This window comes from Arachis ipaensis, chromosome B6, assembly GCF_059453495.1.
Source record: "Arachis ipaensis isolate K30076 ecotype BB chromosome B6, ASM5945349v1, whole genome shotgun sequence".
NCBI lineage: Eukaryota > Viridiplantae > Streptophyta > Magnoliopsida > Fabales > Fabaceae > Arachis > Arachis ipaensis.
In genome coordinates this window covers 41,312,544-41,327,335 of record NC_142441.1, presented here as the reverse complement: position 1 = coordinate 41,327,335, position 14,792 = coordinate 41,312,544, and the positions used below count along the sequence as shown (strand labels likewise).

Sequence of the window (14,792 nt, the reverse complement as noted above, 5' to 3'; positions counted from 1 at the left end):
AGGTGGGGATCCTGTGGGGTCCACAGATCTTGGGGTGTCAAGGCATTTACATCCCTGCACCAATTTAGGCATGCAAAATGCCCTTGCACACAACTCTGGGCGTTCAACGCCAGGTTGGTGCCCATTTTGGGCGTTCAACGCCCCTTTGCTGCCATTTCTGGCGTTGAACGCCAGAACCATGCTTGTTCTGGGCGTTCAGTGCCAGAACTATGCTCTGTTCTGGCGTTTGAACGCCAGACAGATGCTCCTCCAGGGTGTGATTTTTCTTCTGCTGTTTTTGATTCCGTTTTCAATTTTTATATTTATTTTGTGACTCCACATGATCATGAACCTAAGAAAACATGAAAAATAAGAATTAGATACACATTGGGTTGCCTCCCAACAAGCGCTTCTTTAATGTCAATAGCTTGACAGTGGGCTCTCATGGAGCCTCACAGATGTGCAGAGCTTTGTTGAGACTCTCCAACACCAAACTTAGAGTTTGGATATGGGAGTTCAACACCAAACTTAGAGTTTGGTTGTGGCCTCCCAACACCAAACTTAGAGTTTGACTGTGGGGGCTCTGGTTGACTCTGCTTGGAGAGAAGCTTTTCCTGCTTCCTCCCCATGGTTGCAGAGGGAGATCCTTGAGTTTTGAATACAAGGGAGTTCTCATTCCATTGAAGGAATATTTCACCTCTGTCAACATCAATCACAGCTCTTGCTGTGGCCAGGAAAGGTCTTCCTAGGATGATGGATTCATCCTCTTCCTTTCCAGTATCCAGGACTATGAAATCAGTAGGTATGTAAAGGCCCTCAACCTTTACTAATACATCTTCTACTTGTCCATAAGCCTGTCTTCTTGAGCTGTCTGCCATCTCTAGTGAGATTTTAGCAGCTTGCACCCCATAGATTCCCAGTTTCTCTATCACAGAGAGGGGCATGAGGTTTACTCCTGAACCAAGGTCACACAGAGCTTTAAAGATCATAGTGCCTATGGTACAAGGTAATATGAACTTTCCAGGATCCTGTCTCTTCTGAGGCAATGTCAGTTGATCCAGATCACTTAGTTCATTGATGAACAAGGGAGGTTCAACTTCCCAAGTATTAATGCCAAATAATTTGGCATTCAGCTTCATGATTGCACCAAGAAACTTGGCAGTTTGCTCTTCAGTGACATCCTCATTCTCTTCAGAAGAGGAATACTCATCAGAGCTCATGAAGGGCATAAGGAGGTTCAATGGAAGCTCTATGGTCTCTAGATGAGCCTCAGAGTCCCTTGGTTCCCCAGAGGGAAGCTCCTTATTGATCACTGGACGTCCCAGGAGGTCTTCCCCCTTGGGATTCACGTCCTCTCCTCTCCTCATAGGTTCGGCCATGGCGCTTATGTCAATGGCCTTGCACTCTCCTTTTGGATTCTCTTCTGTATTGCTTGGGAGAGTACTAGGAGGGATTTCAGTGATCCTTTTACTCAGCTGGCCCACTTGTGCTTCCAGATTTCTAATGGAAGACCTTGTTTCATTCATGAAACTTACAGTGGCCTTAGATAGATCAGAGACTAGATTTGCTAAATTAGAAGCATTTTGTTCAGAGTTCTCTGTCTGTTGCTGAGTTGATGATGGAAAAGGCTTGCTATTGCTAAACCTGTTTCTTCCACCATTATTAAAGCCTTGTTGAGGCTTTTGATCCTTCCATGAGAAATTTGGATGATTTCTCCATGTTGAGTTATAGGTGTTTCCATAAGGTTCACCTAAGTAATTTACCTCTGCTATTGCAGGGTTCTCAGGATCATAGGCTTCTTCTTCAGAAGATGCCTCTTGAGTACTGTTGGATGCAGCTTGCATTCCATGCAGACTCTGAGAAATCATATTGACTTGCTGAGTCAATATTTTATTCTGAGCCAATATGGCATTCAGAGTATCAACCTCAAGAACTCCCTTCTTCATAGGCGTCCCATTACTCACAGGATTCCTTTCAGAAGTGTACATGAACTGGTTATTAGCAACCATGTCAATGAGTTCTTGAGCTTCTGCAGGCATTTTCTTTAGGTGAATGGATCCACCTACAGAGGTATCCAGTGACATCTTTGATAGCTCAGATAAACCATCATAGAATATATCCAGGATGGTCCATTCTGAAAGCATGTCAGAAGGACACTTTTTGGTCAACTGTTTGTATCTTTCCCAAGCTTCATAGAGGGATTCACCTTCTTTCTGTCTGAAGGTTTGAACATCAGCTCTAAGCTTGCTCAGCTTTTGAGGAGGAAAGTACTTGGCTAAGAAAGCCGTGACCAGCTTATCCCAAGAGTTCAGGCTGTCTTTGGGTTGAGAATCCAACCATAATCTAGCTCTGTCTCTTACAGCAAAAGGGAAAAGCATGAGCCTGTAGACTTCAGGATTTACTCCATTAGTCTTAACAGTATCACATATCTGCAAGAATTCAGTTAAGAACTGAAAAGGATCTTCAGATGGAAGTCCATGAAACTTGCAGTTCTGCTGCATCAGAGAAACTAATTGAGGTTTCAGCTCAAAGTTGTTTGCTCCAATGGCAGGAATGGAGATGCTTCTTCCATGTAAATTGGAATTAGGTGCAGTAAAGTCACCAAGCATCCTCCTTTCATTATTATTTTCGCCTGCCATCTCCTCTGCCTGTTCAAAAATTTCTGAAAGGTTATCTCTGGATTGTTGTATTTTAGCTTCTCTTAATTTTCTCTTCAGAGTTCTTTCAGGTTCTGGATCTGCTTCCACAAGAATGTTCTTATCCTTGCTCCTGCTCATATGACAAGGAAGAATGGCCAGAAAAATGATAATAATAATAGAGATCCTTTATACCACAGTATAGGGATCCCTTTGTAAGTAGAAGAAGAGGGGGAGATAAAGGATGTGATGTAAAGGAAGAAACACAACTATGAGGATTGGAATGTGAGATGAGATGTTAGGACATGAATGAATAAATAGAATGAGATGGGGGGGGGGAATAATTTTCGAAAATTATTTTGAAAAAGAGTTAGTGATTTTTGAAAATTGGTTTTTGAAAATTAGTTAGTATTTTTCGAAAATTTTTGAATTCAAAAATAAAAAATAAAAATAATTAGTTAATTAAAAAGAAATTTTTGAAAAAGGGAGAGATATTTTCGAAAAATGAGAGAGAGAGAGTTAGTTAGGTGGTTTTGAAAAAGTTAAGAAACAAACAAAAAGTTAGTTAGTTAGTTGAAACAAATTTTTGAAAAGATAAGAAGTTAGGAAGTTAGAAAAGATATTTTTGAAAAGATATTTTTTTGAAAAAGATAAGATAAGAAGATATTTTTTTAAAAAGATATGATAGAAATTAGTTTTGAAAAAGATTTGATTTTTAAAATCCCAATTAATGACTTGATTCACAAGAAATCACAAGATATGATTCTAGAACTTAAAGTTTGAATCTTTCTTAACAAGTAAGTAACAAACTTGAAATTTTTGAATCAAAACATTAATTGTTTATGTTATTTTCGAAAATTTAATACAAAAATAAGAAAAAGATTTTTGAAAAATATTTTTGGAATTTTCGAAAATAACTAAGAATTTTGAAAAAGATTTGATTTTTGAAAAAGATTTTGAAAAAGATAAGATTTTCAAATTGAAAATTTGATTTGACTCATGAGAAACAATTTGATTTTTTTAAAAATTTTTGAAAAAGTCAACTCAAATTTTCGAATTTGATGAGAGAAAAAGGGAAAGATATTTTTTTTTATTTTTGAATTTTTATGATGCAAGAGAGAAAAACACTAAAAAGGTGCAATGCATGAAATTTTTAGATCAAAATATGTGATGCATGCAAGAATGCTATGAATGTCAAGATGAACACCAAGAACACTTTGAATGTCAAGATGAACATCATAGACACATTTTTGAAAAAATTTTTAATGCAAAGAAAACATGCAAGACACCAAACTTAGAATTCTTTAATGCTTACGCACTAAGAATTCAAGAATGCATATGATAAACATGAAAAGACACAAAACAAAGAATCATCAAGATCAAACAAGAAGACTTACCAAGAACAACTTGAAGATCATGAAGAACACTATGAATGCATGATATTTTCAAAAAATGCTAGATGCATATGCAGTTTACACCAAACTTATAACATGACTCAAGACTCAAACAAGAAACAGAAAATATTTTTTATTTTTATGATTTTCTAATTTTTTTGGATTTTTATTTATATTTTTCGAAAATTATATGAAAAAAGAAAAAATAAAGATTCCAAAATTTTTAATATGAATTCCAGGAATCTTGCCATGTTAGTCTAAAGCTTCAGTCCAGGAATTAGACATGGCTCACTAGCCAGCCAAGCTTTCAATGAAAGCTCCAGTCCAAAACACTAGACATGGCCTATGGCCAGCCAAGCTTCAGCAGGTGATCGTGGATCAACAGCGGGTAGATCAGGAACAGTAGCAGGTGGATTAGCTCCAACTAGCTTGCTCTTGATAACCAATTGCAAGCCTCAGTCCAAATGAATTTAGACATGGCTTTACCGCCAGCCAGGATGCAACATATAATTACATGGGCTGGAGTGATTAGTTGAATACCAATCCCAAAGTAGTTTGGGTATGGCTTTACAGCCAGATATGATTCAACATATTTCATGAAACACTAGAATTCATTCTTAAAAATTTTGAAGCCATAGAATAATTTATTTTTGAAAACATTTTTATTTTTTTCGAAAATAGATGAGAAAATTTTAGAAATATTTTTGAAAAATTTTTGAAAAGAAAATACAAAGAAAATTACCTAATCTGAGCAACAAGATGAACCGTCAGTTGTCCAAACTCAAACAATCCCCGGCAACGGCGCCAAAAACTTGGTGCTTTGATCTTAATACATAATTGTCACAACTTCGATACAACTAACCAGCAAGTGCACTGGGTCGTCCAAGTAATACCTTACGTGAGTAAGGGTCGAATCCCACGGAGATTGTTGGTATGAAGCAAGCTATGGTCACCTTGCAAATCTCAGTTAGGCGGATTTAAACATGATACTTTATTAGATTTAAAATTAACAATAAAAGGGATAGAGATACTTATGTAGATTCATTGGCAGGAATTTCAGATAAGCGAATGGAGATGCTTTTCGTTCTTCTGAACCTCTGCTTTCCTGCTATCTTCATCCAATCAGTCTTACTCCTTTCCATGGCTGGCTTTATGTGATACATCACCACTGTCAATGGCTACTTTCGGTCATCTCTCGGGAAAATGATCCAATGCCCTGTCACGGCACGGCTAATCGTCTGGAGGCATCACCTTTGTCAATGGCTTCATCTTATCCTCTCAGTGAATAATCTGCTCACGCACCCTGTCACGACACGGCTATTCATCTGTCGGTTCTCGATCATGCTGGAATAGGATTTACTATCCTTTTGCGTCTGTCACTAACGCCCTGCAATCGCGAGTTCAGGGCTCATCACAGTCATTCAATCATTGAATCCTACTCGGAATACCACAGACAAGGTTTAGACCTTCCGGATTCTCTTGAATGCCGCCATCATTCTAGCTTACGCCACGAAGATTCTGGTTAGGAGATCTAAGAGATACTCATTCTAGCTTAATTTATGTAGAACAGAAGTGTTTGTCAGGCACGCGTTCATAAGGGGGAAGGATGATGAGCGTCACACATAATCATCACCTTCATCACGTTCTTGGATGCGAATGGATATCTTAGAAGCGAAATAAGAAGAATTGAATAGAAAACAGTAGTAATTTGCATTAATCTTTGAGGAACAGCAGAGCTCCACACCTTAATCTATGGAGTGTAGAAACTCTACCGTATGAAAATACATAAGTGAAGGTCCAGGCATGGCCGAGATGGCCAGCCCCCTAAACGAGATCAATAGTCTCCTAAGATGAACAATAGAATAAAACTGAGACCAAAGATGCCTAATACAATAGTAAAAGGTCCTATTTATAATAAACTAGCTACTAGGGTTTACATGAGTAAGTAATTGATGCATAAATCCACTTCCGGGGCCCACTTGGTGTGTGTTTGGGCTGAGCTTAAGTGTAGCACGTGCAGAGGCCATTTGTGGAGTTGAACGCCAGTTTCTGTGCCAGTTTGGGCGTTCAACTCTGGTTTTGGATCCTTTTCTGGCGCTGGACGCCAGATTTGGGCAGAAGGCTGGCGTTGAACGCCAGTTTACGTCGTCAATTCTTGGCTAAAGTATGAACTATTATACATTGCTGGAAAGCCCTGGATGTCTACTTTCCAACGCAATTGGAAGCGCGCCATTTCGAGTTCTGTAGCTCCAGAAAATCCACTTTGAGTGCAGGGAGGTCAGAATCCAACAGCATCAGCAGTCCTTTTTCAACCTCTGAATCTGATTTCTGCTCAAGTCCCTCAATTTCAGCCAGAAAATACCTGAAATCACAGAAAAACACACAAACTCATAGTAAAGTCCAGAAATGTGAATTTAACATAAAAACTAATAAAAACATCCCTAAAAGTAACTAGATCCTACTAAAAACATACTAAAAACAATGTCAAAAAGCGTATAAATTATCCGCTCATCACTTGTATTCTTAGCTCAATCACTATGTTCCAAAATACATTCTTAAAGCAAGTTTACTGCAGAAAAATTTTTCAAAAATTTGGTAGGGTATCCTAGAACACAGTTTCTTGGGAAAGAAGTTATTATTTCAACCAAGCAACTCTATAGAAACTAACTATCATGCAAGGAGTATTTACAAGAAATACTAACTACACATGCAATGTACTAACTACTAAGCAAAAGATAAATCCATGGGTATTGAAAGAAGAGATTGTTACCCATGGAGATCGGTCGAACGACATCCCCACACTTAGAATTTAGCATGGTCCTCCGTGCTACAAACAACGCGCAAAGGGCGGTCGGGGCCGGAATCCTCACTATCCTCTCCTTCAGAGCTCCCATCACTTGGGTTTGAGGTAGATGTGAATATTTCAGGTTCCTCCATGCTAGGGGTAACACAATGCAGAAGCTTCTTGATGTAAGTATATCGGCGTTGATTGCGTCGCTCATATCTATCAATCTTCCGGTGTAGATCTTCTATCCTTTGATGTGTGGATCTTTGCCGTGGTGGTGATGATGAGGTGGAAGGAATAGTAGATGGAAGGGCTATGTCAAGGCTTGGGTTGTTCATGGAAAGATGTAAGTATTTTCCGCTTGGGACCATGTCGCCCTTAGCCGGAACTATAATCTTTCTGTCCTTGGTATCCCAAGGAATACCCTCAGCAGCAACTAAATCAGATACCAATGCTGGAAATGGCAAATTACCCCGGGCGTAGACTTGACTCATCGCTTGCTTGACAAGAAACAGAATGTTCACCGGCCTCTCCGTGAGAACACACCAAACAAGCAAGGCGAGGTCCGCCGTGAAGGACGACTTGTGGGTGCTAGGTAGCACGTAGTGAGATAGGATCTGGGCCCAAGCTCTAGCTTCCACAGTGAGAAAGCGACCGTCAATGCACTTGGGCCTCATTCGGAGTCAACCATGGATCCAAAATGCCTCTGGTTTAGTAATGACTCGGAGGATCGAGTCCCAATCAAATCCAAACTTCTCTCACTAACGTAAGACTTCTTGGTAGCCATCCATGTCACTTGGTACCGGGAGGACATTAAGCACTTTCTGAATAGCCTCTTTTAAAACTGATACTTGCTTCCAGCGCATGTATACCGATTGAAAAGAGGGAAGATGGTAGTTAGTGTAGAATTCTTCCACCCAAGAGAGGTTGATCTCCCTTAGTTTTCTCAAAAGAAACTCCCATCCTCTCTGTTCAATGCGGGGTAGAATATAAGGAGCAACCTTGTCCGATGGAGCAAGTAGATACTCAGGATGATAGTTCCGTATAGCTATGGAGGGGAGCATAAGTTCACAGAAGCGGTTGGGGAACCTTGAAGAATCTTTTGCCTGTTTTCTCTTTTCATTCTCATCAATAGGAGCGGGTGTCTTTGCCTTCTTAGATAGGGGTCTGGCTCCCAATGAAGAGTGCGCCTTAGAAGTTGATCTTTGGGGTGCCCTCTTTGTGGCCGGTTTTCTCGAAGCTTTCTCCTTGCCTTTCTTGGTGGCCATCTTGAGAAAGGAAGGGAAATAAGAAAATATTAAACCCAAAGAATCATTTTAATAAAAACATGCAAGTGAAGGATAGTGCCCGAAAGAAATCTTGCAACAAAGTAATCATAAAGACATGGGTCACAACACTTAGCATGGGATGCAAGAGGAAGTAAAGCATGCAATGGCATGAGAGGAGTAATCTCAAGCATCCATAACAAAGAGCAAGTCATGTTCAATGAGTATCTAATTATCAAGCAAAGTGGACTCAATGTGTATAGAAGACAATAAGTGAATGAGGAGAAGCACCCAATCGAAAGTACATTATTAAAAGAAACCAAAATGGCATTCATGCATTTCTCGAACACTTGGCATGCAATTATCAATCAAAGAGCAAGTATGAGATACTCAACTAATTTGAAGCCCAAAATGAAACATCAATCATCACATAAACATCACATATTTGCAAAGATAAGAAAAAAGAATGACAAAAGATCTATTAAAGCAAATCAAACTCAAATTCAACATCTATGGAAAAATAAGGAAAAGGAAAAGTAAGCAAACAAAAAGTAAGGAATATCATCATGCAACTAAAAGAGCAACTAAGTAAAGCAACAAGAAGAATCTAACTAGAAGAAGAAATAATACAAAGAGAGTGAAAGAAAAGATATGGAAGAAGTAGAACCTTGAGAAGTGTAAAAGAACAAGGTTGAATTTTCTTTTGTGAAAATGAGAAAGAAATAGGAGAGATGTAGTGCCACCGGAAGAGGTGGTTGTCGCCGGAAAGAAATAGGAGACGGTGAGGTGGAAGAAGAAGAAGAGAAGGGGGTTATGGAGAAAGAAGAAGAAAGAAATAAGAAAAAAAGGGGGGGTGAGAAAGACAGGGCGCGCAGCTTTAAAACTGGTTCTCGCAACCGGCGTGCGCGCGCACAGTGCGCTGGCGCATTGGTGAGAATTCGGCAAGAGACGCGTGCACTTCAGTGGCGCGCACGCGCGAGGTCAGTTGTGCCCCTGGCACAGCACTGGCACAAAGTTGGCATGAGTATCTGGGTTTTGTACCAAAGTTGGTGTGTGGCGCAGGCGTACGGACGCGCACCTTGCACAGACGCGTGCTTGAGTCAGTTGGCAACCGGCGCGGACGCGCGCAGTGCACGAACGCGTAGGTGTGGGCACAAGTGTGGCATAAGTGTGGCATAATGATGAGCGGATATTTTATACGCTTTTTGGGGTTAATTTCATATAGTTTTTAGTATGTTTTAGTTAGTTTTTAGTTTATTTTCATTAGTTTTTAGGAAAAATTCATATTTCTGGACTTTACTATGAGTTGTGTGTTTTTCTGTAATTTCAGGTATTTTTCTGGCTGAAATTGAGGGAGCTGAGCAAAAATCTGATTCAGGCTGAAAAAAGACTGCTGATTCTGTTGGATTCTGACCTCCCTACACTCAAAGTAGATTTTCTGGAGCTACAGAACTCGAAATGGCGTGCTTCCAATTGCGTTGGAAAGTAGACATCCAGGAATTTCCAGCAATATATAATAGTCCATACTTTGATCAAGGATAGATGACGTAAACTGGCATTCAACGCCAGTTCTCTGCCCAATTCTAGCGTCCAGCGCCAGAAAAGGATTATAATTTGGAGTTCAACGCCAGAAATGGATCCAAACCTGGCGTTGAACGCCCAAAATGGCCTTATGCATGTGAATTTCCTAAATCTCAGCCCCAGCACACACCAAGTGGGCCCCAGAAGTGGATCTCTATACCATCTGCTATAGTTTACTCATTTTCTGTAAACCTATGCTACTAGTTTAGTATTTAAACAACTTTTAGAGTCTTATTTTGTATCTCATGACATTTTAGATCAAAACTTTGTACTCTTTGATGGTATGAGTCTCTAAACCCCATTGTTGGGGGTGAGGAGCTCTGCTGTGTCTCGATGGATTAATGCAAGTATTTCTGTTTTCCATTCAAACATGCTTGTTCCTATCTAAGATGTTCATTCGCGCTTAACTGTGATGGAGGTGATGATCTGTGACACTCATCACCTCCCTCAAACCATGAACGTATGCCTGACAACCACCTCCGTTCTATATCCGATTGAATGAGTATCTCTTAGATCTCTTAATCAGAATCTTCGTGGTATAAGCTAGAACTGATGGCGGCATTCATGAGAATCCGGAAAGTCTAAACCTTGTCTGTGGTATTCCGAGTAGGATTCAATAATTGAATGACCGTGACGAGCTTCAAACTCGCGAGTGCTGGGCGTTAGTGACAGACGCAAAAGGACGAAGAATCCTATTCCAATATGATCGAGAACCGACAGATGATTAGCCGTGCTGTGACAGAGCATGTGAGCATATTCTTCACTGAGAGGATGGGATGTTGCCATTGACGACGGTGAACCCCCACATACAGCTTGCCATAGGAGGACGTGCGTACATGAATCAGAAGACAGAGGAAAGCAGAGATTCAGAAGACAAAGCATCTCCAAAACTCTAACATATTCTCCATTACTGCATAACAAGTAACCTTTAATCCATGCTCTCTTGTTTATTCGCAATTCAATTGATAAACATAATTGACTTCCTGACTAAGATTTACAAGATAACCATAGATTGCTTCAAGCCAACAATCTCCGTGGGATTCGACCCTTACTCACATGAGGTATTACTTGGACGACCCAGTGCACTTGCTGGTCAGTGGTACGAGTTGTGAAAAGTGTAATTCACAATTCGTGCACCAAGTTTTTGGCGCCGTTGCCGGGGATTGTTCGTGTTTGAACAACTGACGGTTTATTTTGTTGCTTAGATTAGGAAAAATTTCTTTTTTGTTTAGAGTCTCTTATTATTGTCGTGTTAAAATTTTAGAATCCTTATTTTCTTTTTAAAATAGTTTTCAAAAATAATTTCTCTATTAAATCCTGTGCCAAACTTTAAGTTTGGTGTTTTCTTGTTGATTCTCCTTAAAATTTTCGAAAATTTATTCTGGTTTTCTAAAAATTTTAAGTTTGGTGTTCTTCCTTTGTGTTTTTGTGTCTTGTGAATCTTCAAAGTGTTCTTGAGTTTTCCTTGTGTCTTGATCTTAAAATTTTTTAAGTTTGGTGTTCCTTGGTGTTTTTCCTCCAAAAATTTTCGAAAACAAGGAGCATTAGATCTAAAAATTTTAAATCTTGTGCTATCTTATTGTTTTTCTCTCTCTTCTTAAAATTCAAAAATATCTTTTCTCTCTATTTTAAAGCATCTTTTTCGAAATCTATTTCTAAAATTCAGATTTTTATTTCAAAATTTAAAACCTTTTTCAAAAATCATCATATCCTTTTCAAAATCTCTTAACCACTTTCTCTCTCCTCACTTTTTCGAAAATCTTTCACTCATTTTTATTTATTTTATTTTGATTTATTTTGATTTCGAAATAAATAAATAAATAAATAAATAAAAATAATTTTTATATCATCTCCCTTGCTCCATCATGGACCTAAGCGGAAATGAACAGTCCAGGAGGACTCTGGGGTCATATTCTAACCCCTCTACTGCTTCATATGGGAGTAGTATCTGCATACCCTCCATTGGAGTCAGTAGCTTTGAGTTGAATCCTCAGCTCATTATCATGGTGCAGCAAAGTTGCCAGTATTCCGGTCTTCCACAGGAAGAACCTACAGAGTTTCTGGCATAGTTTCTACAGATTGCTGACACAGTACATGATAAAGAAATAGATCAGGATGTCTACAGACTATTACTATTTCCATTTGCTGTAAAAGATCAAGCTAAGAGGTGGTTGAATAACCAACCTAAGGCCAGCATAAGGACATGGAAACAGCTGACAGAAAAATTTCTGAATCAATACTTTCCCCCAAAACGGATGACACAGCTAAGGCTGGACATCCAAGGCTTTAAACAAGGAGATAATGAATCTCTTTATGATGCCTGGGAGAGATATAGAGAGATGCTACGAAAATGCCCCTCTGAAATGTTTTCAGAGTGGGTTCAGTTAGACATATTCTATTATGGGCTTGCTGAAGGAGCTCAAATGTCTCTAGATTACTCAGCTGGTTTATCTATCCACATGAGAAAGACAATCGAAGAGGCTCAAGAGCTCATTGATACAGTTGCCAAGAATCAGCATCTGTACCTAAGCAGTGACCCTTCCATGAAAGAAGAGGTTAAAACAGCAACTGCTGAACTCAGTCCTGTAAAACAAGATCTGAATTCAATCAGCAATTGGACTTTCTAACAAAGCAGTTAGCCGAATTCAAAGATAGACTACAAGAGACAAGGATGGCTAATATACATATGGACGAACAGTTGAAGCAAACAAAGCAGCAGTTGTCAAGGCAATAACAGAAGAATGCCAAGCAGTTCAACTAAGAAGTGGGAAAACATTAAATACCCCACCTCAAGGCAGCAAAAAGCTAAGAAATGAGCAAACCACCCAAAATTCACCTGAGGACAGTAAGAGCCCAGGGAAAAATAATTCTGGAACTAAAACGCCAGAAAATTGGTGGAAAGCTGGCGCTGAACGCCCAGACCATGCTCAGGACTGGCGTTCAACGCCAGAAACAAGGCAGGATTGGCGTTCAACGCCAGAAATAGGCAAGAATCTGGCGTTGAACGCCCAAAATGGGCAAGACCTGGCGCTGAACGCCCAAAATGGGCACAGTTCTGGCGTTCAGACGCCAGGAACAGACAATGAGTTGGCATCTCACGTCACTCCAGTTTCTAACCCTGGCACTCAATTGCCAGTGAGGAATCAGACACACACAAATGCTGATAACAACCCCTCTAAAAAGGCTTCTTCAACCACTTCTGTAGGCAGTAAATCTACAGCAACTAAGGTTGAAGAATATAAAGCCAAGATACCTTATCCTCAAAAACTCCGGAAAGAGGAGCAGGATAAGCAATTTGCTCGCTTTGCAGATTATCTCAGGACTCTTGATATAAAGATTCCATTTGCAGAAGCACTTGAGCAAATATCTTCTTATGCCAAGTTCATGAAAGAGATCTTGAGTCATAAAAAGGATTGGAGAGAAACAGAAAGAGTTCTCCTCACTGAAGAATGCAGTGCAGTCATTCTGAAAAGCTTTCCTGAAAAGCTTAAAGACCCTGGGAGTTTTCTGATACCATGCATATTAGAAGGTAATTGCACCAAGACAGCTTTATGCGATCTTGGGGCAAGCATCAACCTAATACCTGCATCCACTATCAGAAAGCTTGGCTTAACTGAAGAAGTTAAACTAACCCGGATATGTCTCCAACTTGCTGATGGTTCCACTAAATACCCATCAGGCGTGATTGAAGACATGATTGTCAGAGTTGGGCCATTCGCCTTTCCCACTGACTTTGTTGTGCTGGAAATGGAGGAGCACAAGAGTGCTACTCTCATTCTAGGAAGACCCTTCCTAGCAACTGGACGATCCCTCATTGACGTCCAACAGGAGGAAATAACCCTGAGAGTCAATGATGATGAATTCAAGTTGAATGCTGTCAAGGCCATGCAGCATCCAGACACATCAAAAGACTGCATGAAAGTTGATCTTATCGACTCTTTGGTAGAAGAGATCAACATGGCTGAGAGTCTTGAATCAGAGTTGGAAAACATCTTTAAAGATGTTCAGCCTGATTTAGAGGATTCAGAGGACATGAAAGAGCCTCTGAAATTTCTTCTGGAAGAAGAAAAACCTCCTAAACCCGAGCTCAAGCCACTACCACCATCCTTGAAATATGCATTTCTGGGAGAAGGTGACACTTTTCCAGTGATCATAAGCTCTGCCTTAAATTCACAGGAAGAGGAAGCACTGATTCAAGTGCTAAGGACACACAAGACAGCTCTTGGGTGGTCCATAGGTGACCTTAAGGGCATAAGCCCAGCTAGATGCATGCACAAAATCTTATTGGAGGATAATGCCAAACCAGTGGTTCAACCACAGAGGCGGCTAAATCCAGCCATGAAAGAAGTGGTGCAGAAAGAGGTCACCAAACTACTAGAGGCTGGGATTATTTATCCTATTTCTGATAGCCCCTGGGTGAGCCCTGTCCAAGTCGTCCCAAAAAAGGGAGGCATGACAGTAATTCATAATGAAAAAAATGAACTGGTTCCTACAAGAACAGTTACAGGGTGGCGCATGTGTATTGACTACAGAAGGCTCAATACAGCCACCAGAAAGGATCATTTTCCTTTACCATTCATAGACCAGATGCTAGAAAGACTAGCAGGTCATGATTATTACTGCTTTTTGGATGGCTACTCAGGCTATAACCAGATTGCAGTAGATCCCCAGAATCAAGAGAAAACAGCATTCACATGTCCATCTGGAGTGTTTGCTTATAGAAGGATGCCATTTGGGCTATGTAATGCGCCTGCAACCTTCCAGAGATGCATGCTCTCTATTTTCTCTGATATGGTGGAAAAATTTCTGGAAGTCTTCATGGATGACTTCTCAGTATATGGAGACTCATTCAGCTCTTGTCTTGATCACCTGAAACTTGTTCTGAAAAGATGCCAAGAGACCAACCTAGTTTTAAACTGGGAAAAATGTCACTTCATGGTGACTGAGGGGATTGTCCTTGGGCATAAAATCTCAAACAAGGGAATAGAGGTAGATCAAGCAAAAATAGAGGTAATTGAAAAATTACCACCACCTGCCAATGTTATGGCAATCAGAAGCTTTCTGGGGCATGCAGGATTCTATAGGAGGTTTATAAAGGATTTTTCAAAAATTGCAAAACCTCTAAGCAATCTGCTAGCTGCAGACAGGCCAT

General features: G+C 40.0%; 1 non-coding gene across 1 annotated transcript; it reads left to right on the top strand.

The window, feature by feature from the left end:
• The first annotated feature begins 2,117 nt into the window (after positions 1-2,117).
• On the top strand, positions 2,118-2,225 carry LOC148555282 (small nucleolar RNA R71). Its single transcript, XR_015887293.1, has one exon. It is a non-coding gene; the product is annotated as a small nucleolar RNA R71 (small nucleolar RNA).
• The last annotated feature ends 12,567 nt before the right edge of the window (positions 2,226-14,792 follow it).